This window comes from Triturus cristatus, chromosome 11 (genome assembly GCF_964204655.1).
Source record: "Triturus cristatus chromosome 11, aTriCri1.1, whole genome shotgun sequence".
Taxonomy (NCBI): domain Eukaryota; kingdom Metazoa; phylum Chordata; class Amphibia; order Caudata; family Salamandridae; genus Triturus; species Triturus cristatus.
The window spans coordinates 874989959-875009207 of NC_140594.1; the positions used below are offsets into that span (position 1 = coordinate 874989959).

General features: G+C 49.4%; 1 long non-coding RNA gene across 1 annotated transcript in view; it reads left to right on the forward strand.

Moving 5' to 3' along the window:
- The first annotated feature begins 3702 nt into the window (after positions 1 to 3702).
- Positions 3703 to 19249, forward strand: part of LOC146785568 (uncharacterized) — a 49349-nt gene continuing 33802 nt past the window's right edge. The window contains exon 1 of the long non-coding RNA XR_014970446.1: positions 3703 to 3750. This is a non-coding gene — a long non-coding RNA (uncharacterized LOC146785568). The remainder of the gene's footprint in view (positions 3751 to 19249) is intronic.

Genomic DNA, 19249 nt, shown 5'->3' on the forward strand with positions numbered 1-19249 from the left:
TGGATGAGTAAAGAGGACAGTGAGTACATAGATGGCTACACAAAAGGGTAAGAGTGAATGGATAGGCGAATGAGTGCATTGATTGATGGACTGAAAGGTATTGAGTAAGCACATGGACATATTGATGACTGGAAGGCATGCCTAGCCTGCAGAGTAAAATGCAAGAGAAATACTTCTGTAACCCACCCATTATCATTTTGGCTTACCATTCACAGCTTTAGTTTTGTGGAAGTACATACGGATTGGTCGGCACAATATGACACAGATTGCTATCATGACATCAGTACACCATAGATTGCCATCACAGATAATACAATTACAATTTGTTCCGAGCAGGGAGTCCCAAAATATTCCTTGACCAGGGCCCCAAAAATCCTTAAGATGGCACTGCTTGGCTGTGCTCCAGTGAAGCAGTCCAGCCCAAACTGCCAGGTCAGGTCCTCTCTGAACCGGAAAACAAGCAACCCATTATTAGGGCTCATTGGTCAAGTGTAGCTTGGCTCAAGTGGCACAGCGTGCCCGGGATCCATTTCTGGACATGCCTGCCCAACGTATGGCACCACACTGAAGTAAACATAAAAGTGATGAATGGAATACTTGACATAAGCTCAGCCACTGGTAACTACTCAAGGGTGAACCCAGTTCATTGTTATTTTACTCACCATGACTCCTCAGATGAGACCCTGCCATATGCAAATCAGCCTTGATCCTGCTTCAGTGGAAACTGCCTAGCCCAGACTGCTATTCCAGGTACCCCTAAAGTGCAGACCTTCCACTGATGGTAAGAGGTAGGATCTAGCGGGGGCATCACATGCAGGGAAATCATCTAGACATTAGGTTAGTCTGCTGCTATTTATTCCCTGCCTATTCTTGTTGCAGCACTCTACCCCCTCAGACCTCATTCGAATCTATGTATGCAAAGGGGCACACAATGAAAAACAGACAAGTACGCAGCTTCTTTTCTTTCTCCTGGCTTTTATGTGCAGAGGCTGGAAGAATGAAAATGAAAGATACATTTCTGAGTACACCACTCTTTTCTCCTTATCCAGACACAGACGGTTTGGAGGTTGAAGGATTGCGAGTAAAGACTGCACGCTCCTTGACCTAAGAAAGGTCCTTTCTTGTTATTTTTCATAAATCCCTGATGTTTAAATTACTTACAATCGATTGGCCCAGCTGTCACCTTCAACAGTTTATCCTTTTGAGATGTTCAACTAGAAAACGATGGGAATCTGTGCCATTTCAGGAAAACACATGGGATTTGATGCCGCATAAGCGTGGTTAAAATATCTATCATACCCTTACTCCTCTAACCGTACTGGGCACTCTACGACTTGACAAATTGCAGCACTTTCTTTAGCACAGAGGCGATGATCCTCTGATGAATCCTTCTCCGTCAATAAGAGGATGAAAATTAGGGTGACCAAACACCACGTTAGCTGTCCAATGAGGACCATCAACTGACAGCCAACTCACAAGTTAGAAATCAAATTTAGGTACACCACTCTTTTAACATACTCTATAAATTAGGAATAGCAACAGGAAGACCCAGCCTCCCAAAGAAGATAAGTAAAGTGAGGATTATGCAAATCAAAAGCTCTGCAATAGCAACACAAAACAGGAGAAGTAACACCTGATGTTGTGTTACAGGTCCGTGATTCTTACTACAACGCATTTAAATCTTTAGTCACAGTCTAAATAATCATAGACTCATATAGATATTTGATTAAATTTGGTTATTGTATTATAGATGCAAAGTTCATAGCAACAAGCAATTTCTTAAGAAGTTCAGTTAAGATATAACAGCTTTTATACCAGTGCCAAGTATTTAAACAGGCGTTCGAGTCATCACTAGCCACAGAGTTACAGAGTCCCACCACCATTAAGGCATAAGGATAGTCTGTTGTCTAACAGCTCACATTTTAAGAAATGGGGAAAGGTTCAGTTTAGAGTTCATTAAGGGTAATTCCATCAGCATACACAAGATTTAAAGAAATGGCAAAATAGGAATTGACTCAGTAAAGAAGGTTCAGTCCATCAACTACCGACTGTAACATTACCTGGGCAGTCCAAAAGCAATGAAGAGTTCAGAATTGATCACCATAGCATCCTCTTGTGTGGGGAGAGAAAAAGACAAGTAAACGTTGCCCCTCCTTTGCAGTTTCTTCTTTTAAAAGGTGTTTAAGTTTGTCCCAGTGAGGTGGCATCACACCACCATCGAAAGACTATCACATGTCCATAGTCACATAGTGCCACCTAAGACACTCGCAACATCAAGATGGTTTCCTGTGCTATTCATGGGAAACAAAAGCTTGGGATTTTATTCAGCCTAGTATTAATTAAAAAGGTACAAAGTAGTCTGCCTACTGAATGCGATAGCTGAAATTCTCTTCCCACAGGAACATTTCACGGTGCATGTTGAAGAAACATTCAGGAATGTCGGGTTGTAAGCATATACAGGACAAATAAGCAACATTTCACTCGTAGTAAAACGATCTTTGCATTAAATCAGGGGAAAGGTCAGCACTAGAGAAAAATAATTTTAAAATAGGGCTTTAAGTTAACATTGCACATTTAAACAAAATGAGCTTTGACTTCACTTCAATATAATAAAATGAAATCAATTCAAATAAAGAATTTATAAACTTTCCCAAATTATTATTACATAGAAATGGCTAACGTTAGAAATATCCTACAACTAACAAATTTGCTTTTAGTATTTCATAAACTATAAAGTTTCTAGTAGTAAAATATCAAGTTTGTATTTTATTGCCATACAATTTTGCACCCACTTTTCTAACTGGTGCACGTTGACAGGAAACATCCAAAAACACTAGGCTACTTTACTTCAACATCAACATTTTATTGGTATACGTTAATAAGCGACATGTGCATACGAAAATCATTAGTTCAACTTCATTTGTGTGTATTAGTATTCACTTGTATGTGTGTTTTCTTCATCTCACGTTTTAAAGCACGCTTTTACTGTGCTTCTACTACACTTGTCTCAGTTTCATGTGTCACTGTGTCTAACATGTGCAACGTGTACTTTTAACTTTATGTGTCTTCTGTGTTGTGTTTATGATTTTTAAAATCATGCTGCATCAAAGGAGAACAAGGAAAGGGGCTGGAGCCCTGAGCATTGGAAAATAACAACTCACTGCATTTTCCTCCTATTGTAGGTGAATATTTTACGTTGATAAATATATTTTCTTTTGTTATTGTTGAACAAGTTGGTCAGAAATCAGATGTCATCAGCCTCCCTCAAACCCACCACCTGTAAATCTCTCTACTGGCTCACTTCACCCTATAATTAAGAAAAGGACCCACAGAAACCTTTTACATCCAACCCATTTAAGATGAATCAATCCTAAAAGGTATTGTTTTCACCCTTTGCCATAGACAAGGTAAGAATACAAATTAACTTTAGGTCAAGTTCGTGCTTTGACACGTCTAGTGAAATGTATCCGTTATCATTGGTCTCCTCTTCCCCATCATGATATATATATTGTATTGAATACTCACTGGAGCTCTTAAAGTAATTCTGATATATCTATCCTTTTAAAACTCTTGTATCTGATCATCTTCACTTGTAGCATATTCTTCTGTTCTATGATGCAGTCATTATGACATAAATTGATGATGCATCTTCATTCTTCTAGGAGTGGCAACAGCAGAGTACTCTGTTCATTTCTAAATGACCACCTTTCTGGAAGATGAAGGATATGATGGTTTGTGATTTGATTTACGGTAAGTTAACTTGTAGAGAATGTCATGTGCAGTGAAAGATATGGTATTATTCTGGTGGCCAGTTGCCAAATCAAGGCTGGACTGATCAAATTCACTTTATTTAGGCCTTCTTGTGAAGCTTGTCACATGGCCCTAAAAGACTCAAGATATCATTGTAGCACTGTAGCTTGCTATTTGCCTTTAGGGCTTGCCTGTTGGTTCTTATAGTGGAAGGTGGGGATGGAATTCTAATGGCGTCCTGGAATTGGGAAGAGGCGGTTGGATTGTGATGGTGTGGAGGCTGGTGGTGTTCCTAGCTGCTGTAGGGTCAAGTGCTGTAGATTCAACATCTAAGGTCTTTGAATTCAACCTACTGAGAAATGGTGAATTATTGTACTACAATTAGGCAATGAGTGAATGATCCTATGGACCACCATTAATGTGTTCAGAAAGCAGCAGACGCATGCTGGAAAGAGGCTCCAGTATTTCTCTGTTGGCAGGCGTAACGGAGAATCCAACTGGATACAGTTGCGGTGCGAGGTTTTTAGAGACTGAATTTTATACATGGTGTTCTTGCACCAGGTAGGAGTTTTATACCTTATCGTACTTGCATGGTTTAAAACGATTGTCAATGAGGTGTACCATCTGTTTGCTGTCCAGCAGCTCTGGAGCTCTGGTGGCGATAGGGGCTGTGCCTTATGTACAAGGCAGCGTTAAGCCACTTAACGTGGCTTAATGCTGCCTTGTACACAAGGCCCCCTTTCACGCTATGGTTAGCCTGAAAAGGGTGGGCAGTGGGTGTTGCGGTGGCCGTTCCCCCGCAACACCCCTTCATTTTGACGCTGCCCCACATTTACAAGGATGGCATACATAGGAGGTAGCGCCAAAATTAAGACCAGGTAAAAACTGGTCTTAAGATGGCGAAACAAGGAGAAATGCATTATTTCTCCTCATTTTTGCTTTTTCCATGTGTGCTGCCTTGTGCAGCACACATGGAAAAAGCAAAATGCTATTGTTTGTTTGTGTACAGGAAGGTGTCCCTTCCTGCACATAAACAAACCAAAAAATATAAAATCCATTTTGCCAGTGACAGAATGGCATTTTAGGATTGTTTATGTGCAGGAAAGGACACTTTCCTACACAAAAACAATTGTTCCCTGCACGTTGACACAGTCACACTCTGGTGCAAGGATGCCTGCGTTGGCGCTAAGTTCCTAAACTTAGCCCCATCACAGGGGGAAACGCAAGGCTGCACTATATCCTTGTAAATATGGTGCAGCCTTACTTTTCAGAAGTGGCGGAGAGAGGCGTTAAGCCAGGAAGGCTAACGCCTCTCTCCTCCACTTCCTTGTACATATTCCCCTGAGTGTCTTTTGCTGACTGCCAGTTAACTGCATGAACCACAGTCATATTGTCTATTCTAAAGAGTACATACATGTGCTGTAACCATGCACACCACATGTGACAGCTACAATCAATGGTAATAACTCAAGAAATGCAATACTTCATCCTTCATTTTTTAAACAGTCCGGCCATTCCTCTGTACACCAGTGTCCCTGCCAATAGAAAACCAAAGCCTATGCCTCCTGATGCATCCAAAAAAATCTGCACATCCCAGTCAAAATCCTGCTGTGTCTGAATTGGAACGCTGTTGAATGAGTCCAGAAAGCACCTCCACATCTGCGGATCTGCCTTCGATGGTGCGGAAGGGAAAGCCCCCAAAAGCACTAAACCTAACCTCTTAGAGTGTCCTACCTGCACTCACCACCCTGCATGCAAAGCTTAGGTGTCCTGGGAGCCCTTGCACCTTCAGAACAGTGACAGCATTGTGTCCAATTGCACATGCATTCCCAACTTCTTATCATGTGGAAGGCGTGCTATCATAGCCACCAAATCCTACTTAATTTCTAAAAATGAAATGATGGTCACCAGTCCCACCATTTTTACCAGGGCCAAGAGAACCCCTATGACCTCCATGAGCTCCTGAAAAGTTACCAGCAGACGCTGGAGTCCGTGATTATAAAAAAGTAATTGAGATAGGGTTCACTTTCTTGTGGCCTGTTACTCACAGGAAAAGCCAATGCAGGAAAGTGCTGAAATGCTTAAAGCAAGTGCATGAAATCGAGCATCCCATTGAGAGAGTTTTGTACACATACCAGGACCCCTAAAATATATACCTAGCAAATGAAAATCATCCGGGTGCACCGGTAGTAAACGGAATGCTGATTTTATGCCACATTTTGCCATATAAGCTCCTGGTCCTGCCTGTTCCACCATAGCTAAAGCCAAAACCACATAGGAATAAGACACTAATGCCAGCTCTTCCCCAATGAAGTCATTAACTGATTGGTCTTCCGGCAATGATATGTGTTGAATGAGCCTAAACAGCCCTGCCTCCTTCTTGGGCACTACCCCTATCGGGGAAACAATCAAGTCCTTCATTGGCCACGTGTCAAAAGCCCGGCCATCCTCCCTTCCTGCTTCTTCTTCTGTAACTTCTTCCACACCACCTGTGGATATGCTTTTGCTGATCTCAAATTCTCTGCCCAACGCTGCACGGTCAGGCCAGTATACCCCAACCTGAAACCCCATGTGAAACCTTCCTGCAAAGTAAGGGCATCTTCCTCGTTTGGGTAAGACCCCAACCTAAATCAAAGTCTATCTCACTTAATTGGTGTATGAACTTTTGCCATTGAAGTCCTTGTGCTCCTCTACCCCCCTCCCCCCATAACTCCCTGGGTTTGATGCTCCCACCTCCTTGAGTTCTGTTGCCATTGGGAACTGTGATCACCCTGCAGGTCCCTGACGTACTCCCCAAGCACTTGGAGCATTCGTGCTTGAATCTACAATACTTTCTGGTGCACAGTCCTTTGTTGAAATCCCAACAAGCCACTTGTGTACCTCCCTGGTTCTACTGGAAGTTTCCACTCCTCCTCTGGTGGGACAGACCTGAAAGGGGGGTATGTCATTGGGAAACTGCTTGCTGTGTATATGTTCTTATCAAATTTGACTGGGCCCATTGTTTGCTGCCATAGATCTGTATCCAACTCCACCATCTTGCTTCGCAGTCCCATGCCATGTGCGCCCGGAACTCTTCATCATACTTAGCTCAAGCATTACCACCATAAGAGATTTCAGCCCTACATACGGCACTCATATACTTGAATAATGCTACACTCCTCTCTGGGTATTTCTCACAGTAGACGCTGGAGTATATCAAGAATACCACCGTCCAATTCTCAGTGGTCATGGGTACCCGTGGGTGTTTTGCTCCACTTTTGAGCCTTCTTTTTTCCTGAGTTCTCTATGCAGGAGTTTAAGCATCTCTACATACTCACCTTTCCAAATTCTTTCCTTGGTGGACAACATCAGATGTGCCCCCAGTAGCTTAGTAACCCCTATGCATGGGATTTTGTGTACTTTGAGCTCCTTACTCTCCTTCCCTTCTGCATCATCAGCCTTCCCCTTATCCCCTGTTTGTCCTCCTGCCCTATGTCTGTTGCCGTGGCTTTAGCCATCGCTAAACCTGGATGTGTCCCTCTATCTACATGTCCTCCCTCATTGTCAATCCCTGATGTCTGCCATGCCTCTTTTCCTTCGCTTCCTTTCCTTCATTCTCAACCCTGTGTCCTTGACACACATACCCTTCTGCAGTCGTCCCTCCTGTTCCCACTTGCACCCCACATCCACTCCCATTGACACTATGACCAGGCCTGGTACCTTAATCGCATTTGTACTCTTACCTGGCCATAAGGTTGGTGCCTACTCCAAAGCCTTCCGCCTTGCCAGTGTACTTTGTCTCAGCGCACCTTGTGCATCTGTAGATTGTTCATGTTCCCTGATAGGAACCTGAAAAACAGCACTAGAGGTGGGATTGGATAAACCCCCTCCCACATGGTGCCCATACGCTCCTTTGGGGGCCCGAGAAACCCTACACCTATGCGTCAACAATCTCTCCTTCCTCAAGACTTTTGTCTCCTATAATCCAATACTTCTTCATGCCAAGTGAACTCCTCAGGACCATTTGTCATAATAGCCACACCTTGTGGCTCCTGTAGCCCTACCATAGGGATACCTTCTGCTGTCTCCCAAGGGACCATAGCAAACCCTCTCATGCATTCTTCTGATGATGGCCATCTGGACCTGTGTTGCTCCCACATCATAGATGCTCCACTCCGCTCTTATGATCGTCATAGTGAGGCCCCCCTAGACATTCTTGTGCCATATGTGGCTGGGACCCATGGTGCAGTCCGCTGACTATTCTGCGCCATGCCTTCTTTTCCCCCTGGGGTATGCAAGCCCCACTGTGCTCTCCCAGGTTCGGAACCTGCTGTAAACTGGACACCTGCAACGAAGAAATTAGGCCCAGTGTGCAGCACCTTGAGACACCAGATCATTGAACCTTGAACCCGTCCTTCCCCTAAAGGCTGTACTGCCCTATCACTCCACCAACCTTTCTGACCCCTTCTAGCCTGCCTGGCATAGACCCTGTGGGGTTTCAAGGAAGGGGTCCCCCTCTCCTCCGCTGGCATCTCTCTAATCGAGTATTGCAGCGACAATATTGGATGCCCTGCCACATTGTGCCGCCTGTGTGGTGTCACTCACCACCAGAGACCTGTTGCGGTCACTATGTCCGCCCTCTCACCAGTCCTCATTTCCGGTATGTGCCAAGGCCTGCCACCTCTCCTGCTCCTCCTCCGGGGTCTGTTCTACCTAATACCACCCCTTCTTACTTCCTTGCTTGAGGGATACCCCCTGCTGTCTTCCTCACTCTCTAGTTCCCCTAACATGTCCTGTGCAGCAACCCCCGACTCCCCAGTCACCTCCACTGTGCCCAGACCGGAGACCCTCCAGGCTGTGGTTGCCCCTCTAATGACAACAGCAGTTCTTACCCCTCCTCAGAGGCCTGCTCATCCACCAAATCAATGCCCCCAACATATCCTGTTGCACTCCCCCCACTGAGAGGCTTGGTTGCTCCACTACTGCACTTTATCCGTGGCCTGCCCCCTCCCTCTTTGACTGCCGAAAGCTAACAGCCTTAGTCCTCCTTCCGCGACCCCGAGGCGCTTTTGATGGGCCATGACTAGCTGATTGCATGCAGCTCCCCCCACCCACTCATGTCATGAACAACGCCGCACACCGCACGCAGCTCCTCCCTTCCCTGGGTGCTCGCAGGCAGCCCCAAACATTCATCTGGGCCGGTGCTGGGTCCTGCAGAGGCGAGCATGCCTTAATAGGCAACTGTTTGGTGGCACTCCCCTCAACCAGGAGTTCCAGGAACCCGGCTTCAGTCAGCAGCCATAGCGCCTCTCGTCCTGCATCGTGCAACCTACCAACTTGGCAATAAGGTAAGGGGATGAAATGCATTTAGAACAACGCTGGGCCTACCTCAAAGTGATGCCTGAACAAGCAAAACTCAAAAAACTACTGCTAATTGTAGCATTGCTTTGAAACGCTAGGCGCTAGGACCTCCTCATGTGAGGAGGCGGGTTGAGGGTGGGATAAGGGAAGAGGCGGAGTCATGCCCAGGAAAGGGCATTAGATAGTGGGAATCGGAAAGGGAAGGTCGATAATAAAGAAGCTACCTGAATCCTGACCTTGCGTCCGTGTCCTTTGTGGCTAGGACACTACAACTGGCGACGAGGGTGGCCACGGCCCATGCGATGTGGTTGCATGCCCTGTGATTGCGGCTGCCGGACGGAGCTGCGTGAGCGTGTGGAGCGTTCTCCAGTATTCACATGGAGTGGTTCGGGAGCCTACCCCGACCGCGTTCATTCCGGCGCGCTGCGATCCAGGTGCCCATCCCGGTCGTGTCTGGATTGCTGACGGACTGAGGGGTAGCTGAGAGCCCCCCCCGACGCTGGAGTAGCGTAAAGAGTGAGGGACACCTGCGGGTCCTCCTCGACGTTGGAGTAGCGTGGAGGTCCCACGTTCCCTGCATGTAACGACGATCTGGGTGCCCACCCCAGTCACGTGTTTCCTGAGCCCTGGTACCTGTAGGTGAGTGCCTTCCTTCGTGTCCGGGTACTGGGAGAGGCCCGGTTGCCTGAGAAGCTGTTGCCGGTGTGTGCAAGGCTGAATCTCGAGGGGCGCGTGAGTTCGTGGCGGCCATCTTTGAGTCAGGCGCCTGCACCAATCCCCTGCGAGGAATCCCTGGCGGCCATTTTGGAGTCAGGTGAAGTTCATAAAACGGCATCAAGCACTGGTAAATTCAACTGAAAAGTGCCTAAAAGTCATCAAGCATTGGTACATGTCACTGAATGATCTGAAATTCATCAAGCACTGGCAAATTCAACTGAAAAGAGCCTAACAGTAATCAAGCATTGGTAAATGTAACTGAATGATCTGAAATTCATCAAGCACTGGCAAATTTAACTGAAAGAGCCTCAAAGTCATCAAGCATTGGTAAATGTAACCGAATAACCTGAACGTCATCAAGCATTGATACATTCAACTGAAAATGTTTAAAACTCGCCAAGCATTGGTAAAGTCAACTGACAGGCCGCTTCATCACCATGTCTACCTCACCATCTCGTCGAGCAGGTCCGGCGCAAGCCAATGCTGGACATATGGGGATGCTTGGAGTGTCGTTTCTGCGTCCACCTGAACCGTTGGTCCTCGAAACAGGAGGAGGTATGGGTCTTCGGTGGAAGGAGTGGCTTGAGGATTTTGAAGACGTCATAAAGGGTTCGCAAGTGACGGACGCCGGTCAACAGCTGATAGCACTATGTAATTTAATAGGAAAAGATGTCGGCCAAATCTTGCACAAAAAGAACATTGATTATGAGAGATACACGTTTAACCTGGCGGCTCAAGAAAAAGAAGAGCCCATGTGTGCCTTCATCATTCGCCTTAGACGTCTGGCACGCTATTGCGAGTTTGACTCTTTCTCGACCGAAGATGCCCTTCGTCTGAGGATTATTGAAGGATGTCAGTCCGAATCCTTAAGATGGAAACTGTTAAAGAAAAGCTATTCGCTGGACGAAATTGAAGAGATGACACGGGTGCATGATCAGGCTGAAGAGCATGCCAAAAAGATGGAAGCAGGGAGAAGTGAAAAGCGTGAACAAGCGTTCAGGCTTCAATCCCGCAACACACGCAGATATTCTCCAGCGAAGCCGAGGTCATCGCGGTCCAAGATGCAACAGCAGCCTGTGCACCAACGACGTCATAGCTCCAGTCGAAATAACAGACGGCGGGAGCGTCATCTCAAGTGTTATCGGTGTGGCTATGATTTTCCTCACACGGACGGGTGCCCTGCTATGGGTCAGAAATGCCGGAAGTGTGGAGGGGAGAACCACTTCGAGAATGTATGCGGAACTTACAGAAAAAACAAACAGAGAGATCAGGAAAGGTCATCTCGATCTGTGAGCACGCGTCATCAGGCCAAAGCAGTACGTGATCACAGAGACTCGTCAACAGGATCCTCCCGCTCCAGCTGCCAGTCTCTCCGAAGCTATTGATCTCGACACACGTCTTCTCAAGAATCAAGGTCACTGTCTCCCATCTCGCAGGACAGTGATGAATATGTGTGTATGGTCGCTGACCCCGACCGACTGAAGAAATATCCTCGCCTCAGCATCCAAATCGGCAAGCACTGGACCAAATTTGTAATGGACAGCGGAGCTTCTCTAAACTATATACCAGTGGCGGAATATCAGAGGATGAAGCCACCACCGCGACTAAGCCCTGCTCATGTGAGAGTTTACTCTTGGATGTCCAAAAAGCCACTCCCGTGCTTGGGGAAGTTCTCAACGCATCTCACATATCAAGATCGCACCATTCCTGCTTACATCCATGTCATTAAAGGGCCAGAGGCTGATTACCTTCTGAGCCTTCCGACTGCCGTGCGGCTAAGACTAGTGGACATTTTGTACAGGGCTGATGACGAACTTGATGTGGCTCAAAAATTTCCAAAGCTATTTGCTGGCCTGGGAAAGATGGCTCATTGTCAAATTCGATTACACATTAACAAACAAATAACTCCAGTAGCTCAACACCATCGACGGGTCCCCTTTCATCTCCAACACGCAGTTGAACAGGGACTACAAGATCTGCTCAAAGCTGACATCATTGAAAGGACAGATGGACCTACACTCTGGGTTTCTCCAGTAGTCGTTGTGCCGAAAAAAGGTGAACCTGACAAAGTCCGGCTGTGTGTTGATACTCGGCGCCCAACACCGCCATTGAAAGAGAAAGACACCCCGGGCCACATATCAGCGACATGATTGCGTCACTCAACGGAGCAAAGATATTCTCCAAACTAGATCTCAATAAAGGTTACCACCAACTGGAATTACATGAGCAGTCGCGTTACATCACAACTTTTTCAACGCACATTGGCCTCTTCCGATACAAGAGACTCAGTTTCGGAGTGTCTTCTGCTGCTGAAATCTTTCAAGAAGCCATTAGGAAAACGATTCATCACATCCCCAATGCCCTAAACTACAGCGATGATATCCTGGTGTATGGGTCCACAACACAAGAACACGACACCGCCTTAGAACGAGTCTGTCATGCACTAATGGAAGCCAATCTCACGTTAAATAAAGCCAAGTGTGAGTTCCACAAGTCCACGTTGAAGTTCTTTGACCATATCTTCTCCCAGGCGGGAATGAGACCAGATCCAGACAAAGTGGCGGCGCTGAATGACACCCCCAGCCCCCGGGATGCAGGAGATGTTCGCCCCTTCTTAGGGATGGCCAGCTACTGTGCCCGGTATATCCAAGATTATGCAACCATCAGCTATCCCCTGAGACAGCTCACAAAACAAAGTCACCTGTTCCAGTGGTCAGCGGGATGTGAACAAGCCTTCAACGAAATCAAAGCGGCTGTGGAGTCAGCCGACAACATGGCTTACTTTGATCCGAAGAAAAAGACAGAAATTACTGTAGAGGCCAGTCCCGTGGGGCTGGGAGCAATTCTTGCTCAATATGACTCGGAAGGTGATCAACGATACATAATTGCCTATGCAAGCAGAAGCCTGACTGAGACGGAGAAAGCATATTCACAGCCTGAAAAAGAAAGCCTGGCTGTTGTCTGGGCCTGTGAGCACTTCCACATCTTCATATACGGAAAACATTTCACAATGATCACCGATCATCAGGCCCTCATTACCATCTTTGGTAATCCTCGAGCTAAGATGCCACCGAGAATAGAACGCTGGGGCCTTCGCCTCCAAGAATACACGTACAGAATTGTGCACAAGCCCGGAAAAGCAGAAAACCCTGCTGATTACATGTCAAGGCACCCCAAAGAAACAACCAAGTGCAGATCGTCTGTAGCCGAGGAATACATTTGCTTTGTGGTGGATCAGGCCCGACCACCAGCAGTCCTGTTGGAAGACATCTTAGATGCCACTCTTGAAGATGTCACTCTGCAAGAGGTAAAGCGCCGTATACAGAACAATGACTGGAGACACTTAGATGTCGACACTGCAAACAGCGCAGTTGACAGACATGAACTTGCCGCCTTCAAGCACGTGAAGGAGGAACTGTCAGTAGCCACAAATGGTCTGCTCTTAAGAGACAATCGAATAGTCATCCCGAAACATTTGCGGCAAGGCATTATTAATCTGGCACATGAAGGTCACAGAGGCATTGTGGCCACCAAGAGAGCACTGAGGGAGCGAGTATGGTTTCCGGTCCTAGATCAAATGGTAGAGATCACATTGAAGGACTGTCCCCAATGTCAACTGGTCAGTCGACCTGATCCTCCCGCACCACTGCAAATGTCCTGATTGCCGTAGGGTGTGTGGCAGCATATTGCTGTAGACTTCTTTGGGCCATTTAAGTCTGGACAATATATCCTGGCTATCATGGATGAGTACTCACGGTTTCCGATTGCACAACTCATTGCGTCAAGCAAAGCGTCTAGCACAATACCTGTTTTGGATGAAGTGTTTGCCGCCTGGGGCATTCCCAAAATAGTGAAAACGGATAATGGGCCTCCATTCAACAGTCAAGATTTCGCAGACTTTGCCAAGCATCTCAACTTCAAGCATCGCAAAATTACACCTCTGTGGCCACAGGCTAACGGAATGATTGAGAGATTTATGTCCACATTAAAGAAAGCCATCCAACAGGCTGAAGTGTCGCGACAAGACACTCAAAGGGTCCTAAATGAAGTCCTGCGGGCCTATAGAAACACGCCTCATTCCACTACGTGTAAGTGTCTCGCGACCCTAATGCTGGGCCGGCCAGTGCGCACCAGAATACCCATGGTTGACTGGACTGATGGAGCAGTATTCCGTGATTCTAACCCAGATGACATAGCTAGCACTGACCGACTCAGGAAGGAGAGAATGAAGACATATGCAGATTGTCGTAGAAGAGCTGCACCGCCCTTGATTCACGAAGGTGACTGGGTACTAGTGAAAAACAGAACAGCAAAAGAAGACTGATTGCCGCTATCATGAAACTCCCCTAGTGGTCACCAAACAAAAAGAAACTATGATCACTGCGGAATCGGATGATAAGAGAATCACCAGGAATGTGGCGCACTTTCAGAAGTGTAGTCCTAAAGTGCAAGAACTACTCAATGGTCCTACCACTGGAGAAACGAGACTGAGTGCAACTGAAATCAGCGACCATGCACCGAGAGTGATTCCTGGTGACCGCTCAGCTTCTGAGCTCCGTCACTCCTCTTCCTCCTGCCACCTTTGCCTGCTCGCTGCCCTGCTGACTCCGCCGCCTCCTGCCTGCCTGCATTTCAGCCCCGCACGCCGCTGCCCAGCTGATCTGTTTCCCGCCGCTGCCCCCGGCGGCCACGCCCACGTGTCCTTCCATTCGCCGCCCCGCTCCCGCCACCCAGCTGACCCTCCCTCCCGGCTCCTTACTTATGACGCCCCCAGAGCGACCGCGCAGCGGACGCGCGCAGCGGGAGCACCGATTGAGCGCCGAAGGTGAGCCAAAGGTAAGCCCGTCTGCGCCTGGACCGCGCCCAGTGCCAGGACCCCTGGCCCCCGCAGACCCCAGCCCACCCGCCGGACGTACGACGCCGCCGCCCTCAACGCACTCAACACCGGCCGAATCCCGGGATGCTACCAAGCCACCCCGAGACGAACCCACGGACCCTTCAGCTGCCGCGCCTGCAAGTTCACCTGCATCCGGACCAGCCCCGCACCAGCACCCGCCAAGCCGAACACCAGCAGCAACCACCTCAAGTGCATCCTACTCAACACCCGCTCCGTCCACAGACACGCCATCGAGCTCTGGAACCTCCTCGACACCACAGCTCCTGACGTCGCCTTCCTCACGGAAACCTGGATGAACGACTCCTCAGCGCCCGACATCGCCATCGCCATCCCAGAGGGCTACAAGATCACCCGAAGAGACCGCGGCAACCAGACGGGACGAGGGATCGCCATCATCTACAGGGACACCATCCGCATCACAAACAACACCGACGACACTCTGACAACCGCCGAACACCTACACTTCCAGATCCACACGGACCCTAAGACCACCCTCAGAGGCACCCTCATCTACCGACCCCCGGGACCATGCACACAATTCAGCGAAGACATCGCCGACTTCATCAGCCCGCACGCCCTCCCCTCCGCTGACTACATCCTCCTGGGGGACATCAACTTCCACCTGGAGAACAACAACGACCGCAACACCACCACCCTGCTCGACAACCTCGCCAACCTCGGACTCAAGCAGCTGGTGACCACCCCCACCCACCTCGCCGGACACACACTCGACGCTGTCTTCTCTTCCAGCAAGGACATCGGCTTCAGCCACGCCACCGGACTCCACTGGACGGACCACAGCTGCGTCCACTTCACCTTCAGAAGATCCACGATCCACCACCACCAGCAACAGGCTGCCCGAAGAAACTGGAACAAGATCACAGCAGACCAGCTCGCCGCTTCCCTGAGCCAGCACCCTCCCGCCAGCTCAGCGAACCCCAGCCAGGCCGCCGACAACCTCACGAAGTGGATCAGCGACTGCGCAGACGACCTCGCCCCATTGAAGACCCCGCCTAGCAGACCCGGCAGCAAGAAGGCCCCATGGTTCACCGACGAACTCAAGAGCTCCAAGAAGAACTGCCGAGCCCTCGAGAAAGCCTGGAGAAGGGAGCCAACACCAGACAACATGACCACCCTCAAGCTCGCCACCCGGAAGCACCATCAACTGATCCACGCCACCAAGAAAACAGCATTCAAGGACCGGCTGGACAACAACGCGCACAACTGCAAGGAACTCTTCAACATCGTGAAAGAGCTCTCCAACCCCAACGCCGGAAACAACGACATCACCCCGTCACAAGACCTCTGCAACTCCCTCGCCTCCTACTTCCACAACAAGATCGCTGACATACACAACAGCTTCAGCCCACAAACAACGCTCCCCACGACCGCACCAACGCCCCCCACCACCACCCTCAGCGCCTGGACCCAGATCAACACAGAAGACACCATCTGCACGATGAACTCTATCCACTCCGGATCTCCGACCGACCCCTGCCCCCACCACGTCTTCAACAAGGCCGACGCTGTCATCGCACCCCACCTGCGGGACATCATCAACACCTCCTTCGACACCGCCACCTTCCCTGAGAGCTGGAAGCACGCCGAACTCAGCGCTCTACTAAAGAAACCAACAGCGGACCCCACCGAACTCAAGAATTACCGCCCCATCTCGCTCCTCCCGTTTCCAGCCAAAGTCATCGAGAAGACCGTCAACATGCAGCTGGCCGCCTTCCTCAAGACGAATGGATCCCTCGACCCCTCACAGTCCGGCTTCCGAGCCAACCACAGCACCGAGACCGCCCTCATCGCTGCCACCGATGACATCCGAGCCCTGCTGGACAACGGTGAAACAGCGGCCCTCATCCTCCTAGACCTCTCCGCAGCGTTCGACACTGTTTGCCACCGCACCCTAGTGCAGCGCCTCAGCAACATCGGAATCCAGGAGAAGGCACTGGAGTGGATCATCTCCTTCCTCGCTGGAAGGACACAGAGAGTCCGCCTACCACCGTTCAGATCTGCAGCCACGGAAGTCATCTGCGGCGTTCCCCAGGGCTCCTCGCTCAGCCCCACCCTCTTCAACGTCTACATGAGCCCCCTTGCGGCCATCGCACGCCAACACAACCTCAACATCATCTCCTACGCCGACGACACCCAGCTGATCCTCTCCCTGACCAACGACCCCGCCGCCGCCAGAACCAACCTCCACGAAGGGATGAAAGACGTAGCCGAGTGGATGACGACCAGCCGCCTGAAACTGAACTCAGACAAGACGGAAGTCCTCATCCTGGGCTCTTCGCCCTCCGCCTGGGACGACTCCTGGTGGCACCCCGCACTGGGCACCGCACCGAAACCGACAGACCACGCACGCAACCTGGGCTTCATCCTGGACTCCTCCCTCTCCATGACCAGACAAGTCAACGCCGTCTCCGCGTCCTGTTTCAACATCCTGCGCATGCTATGGAAGATCTTCCGGTGGATCCCCACCGAGACCAGGAAGACGGTCACCCAGGCACTCGTCACCAGCCGACTGGACTACGGCAACGCCCTCTACGCTGGAACCACCGCCAAACTCCAGAAGAGACTCCAGCGGATCCAGAACGCCTCAGCCAGACTCATCCTCGACATCCCCCGACGCAGCCACATCTCCGGACATCTGAGAGACCTGCACTGGCTCCCCGTCAACAAGAGAATCACCTTCCGTCTCCTCACCCACGCACACAAAGCCCTACACGACCAAGGCCCGAGCTACCTCAACAACCGCCTCAACTTCTACGCTCCCAAACGCCACCTCCGATCGACCAACCACGCCCTCGCCGCCGTCCCCCGCATCCGAAGAGCAACAACTGGAGGAAGGTCCTTCTCCTACCTGGCCGCCAAGACCTGGAACACCCTCCCGACCGACCTTCGTCTGACCCAAGACCACCTCTCCTTCAGGAAGAAGCTCAAGACCTGGCTGTTCGAGCAGTAGCAGCACCCCCCCCCCCCCCCCCCCCCAAGCGCCTTGAGACCCTCTGGGTGAGTAGTGCGCTGTATAAATGCCTTGATTGATTGATTGATTGATTGGTGGAGGAGAACTAGACTGTCCAGACGTCAATACCCGTCCCCGCCGAACCATTAAGAGACCGAGTCGTCTGATCGAAGAACTGTAACTATGTAACATTCCTTTTGGGTATTTAGTGGAAAAAGTGATCTAACTCCTTTTGTTAAGAAAGGGGGAGATGTAGCATTGCGTTGAAACACTAGGCGCTAGGACCTCCTCGGCTGAGGAGGCGGGTTGAGGGTGGGATAAGGGAAGAGGCGGAGTCATGCCCGGGAAATGGCATTAGATTGTGGGAATTGGAAAGGGAAGGTCGATAATAAAGAAGCTACCTGAATCCTGACCTTGCGTCCGTGTCCTTTGTGGCTAGGACACTACACTAATCTAAGGGCTGCCATTGTGTTCCCAGAGCAACGAAATGGTGGGTGGCAGCCCAAAATGGTGAGTTATAAAACCATTGGGCTACATCCTTTACCGGATGTAGCCCACCAAGCCCAGTCATCTAGATCGTGCCTGCATTCACAGGCACAGCTGGGCAGGCCCTGCTCTCGGTGTCTCGGTATTGGGTAACCCTGGCCAGGTGACACCAGCTTGTAGTGACTCAGCGGCACGGGCGGGAATCATGAATGCAGGCTTGCAAAACTAGAATACATTAGAGCAGCACAACTGTTAGACTCACTGCTGCAGCGCCCCGACAAGCCTGCGGGAGCAGCTGGTGCAGGCCACAGGAGCGTGCTAGCAGCTGCCTGGCGTGGCCACAAACTGTAGTTTCAGCGCTGGTGTGACAGCTGAGACAGACATTACATCTAAGAAAACAAAGCTGTTTTTCAGCAAAACCAGTTTGCTGCATTTTATTGCCACCTAGTGGTCACTAGAAAAAACTGCAGCAAAAATGTTGAAGATTGTGATACCACAGAGATCTTGACAGACATTGAAGAAAGACCACTAACATATAACCATTGGCAACGCTAATCTTTCTGGCTTGTTTGTAATGACAAACGAAACAGACTTGTATTACTATTGCTTGTTTGCAGAGCTGGTTGATGATTTGTCACCTTAAAAAAGATACTTAATTGTTCCTGAAAAGATCCAATTTGCAATAGTAATTTTCGAGAAAACACAGCAGAAATGTTTGACCTTCATGGTGTCAGGGACTGCTAGAGTTGTAAGGGGGGGCAGGGTCAAATCTGTGGATGGAGAGAGGGAGAGGACAGGAAGAGAGAGAGAGAGAGAGAAAGAGAGAGGGAGAATGGGTGAAATACACAAAGAGCACATTTCCAGCCGGAGAATGCGAGTATGAAGAGCCAGTGCTTAAGGACATGAGAGAGAAAGAAAGAGCCAGAGATTGAGGAGGGTGAGCGGGAGAATGTAGAGTCAATGATAAAGGGGTAAAGGGATGTGTGAGGGAGATGAGATAACCGGTGCTAAAGGGAAGAAAAAGTAGATCTGATACCAGAGTGGGCAGGAGAATAGGGTAGAACTGAAAGTGATGTAAAGAAGGCCGG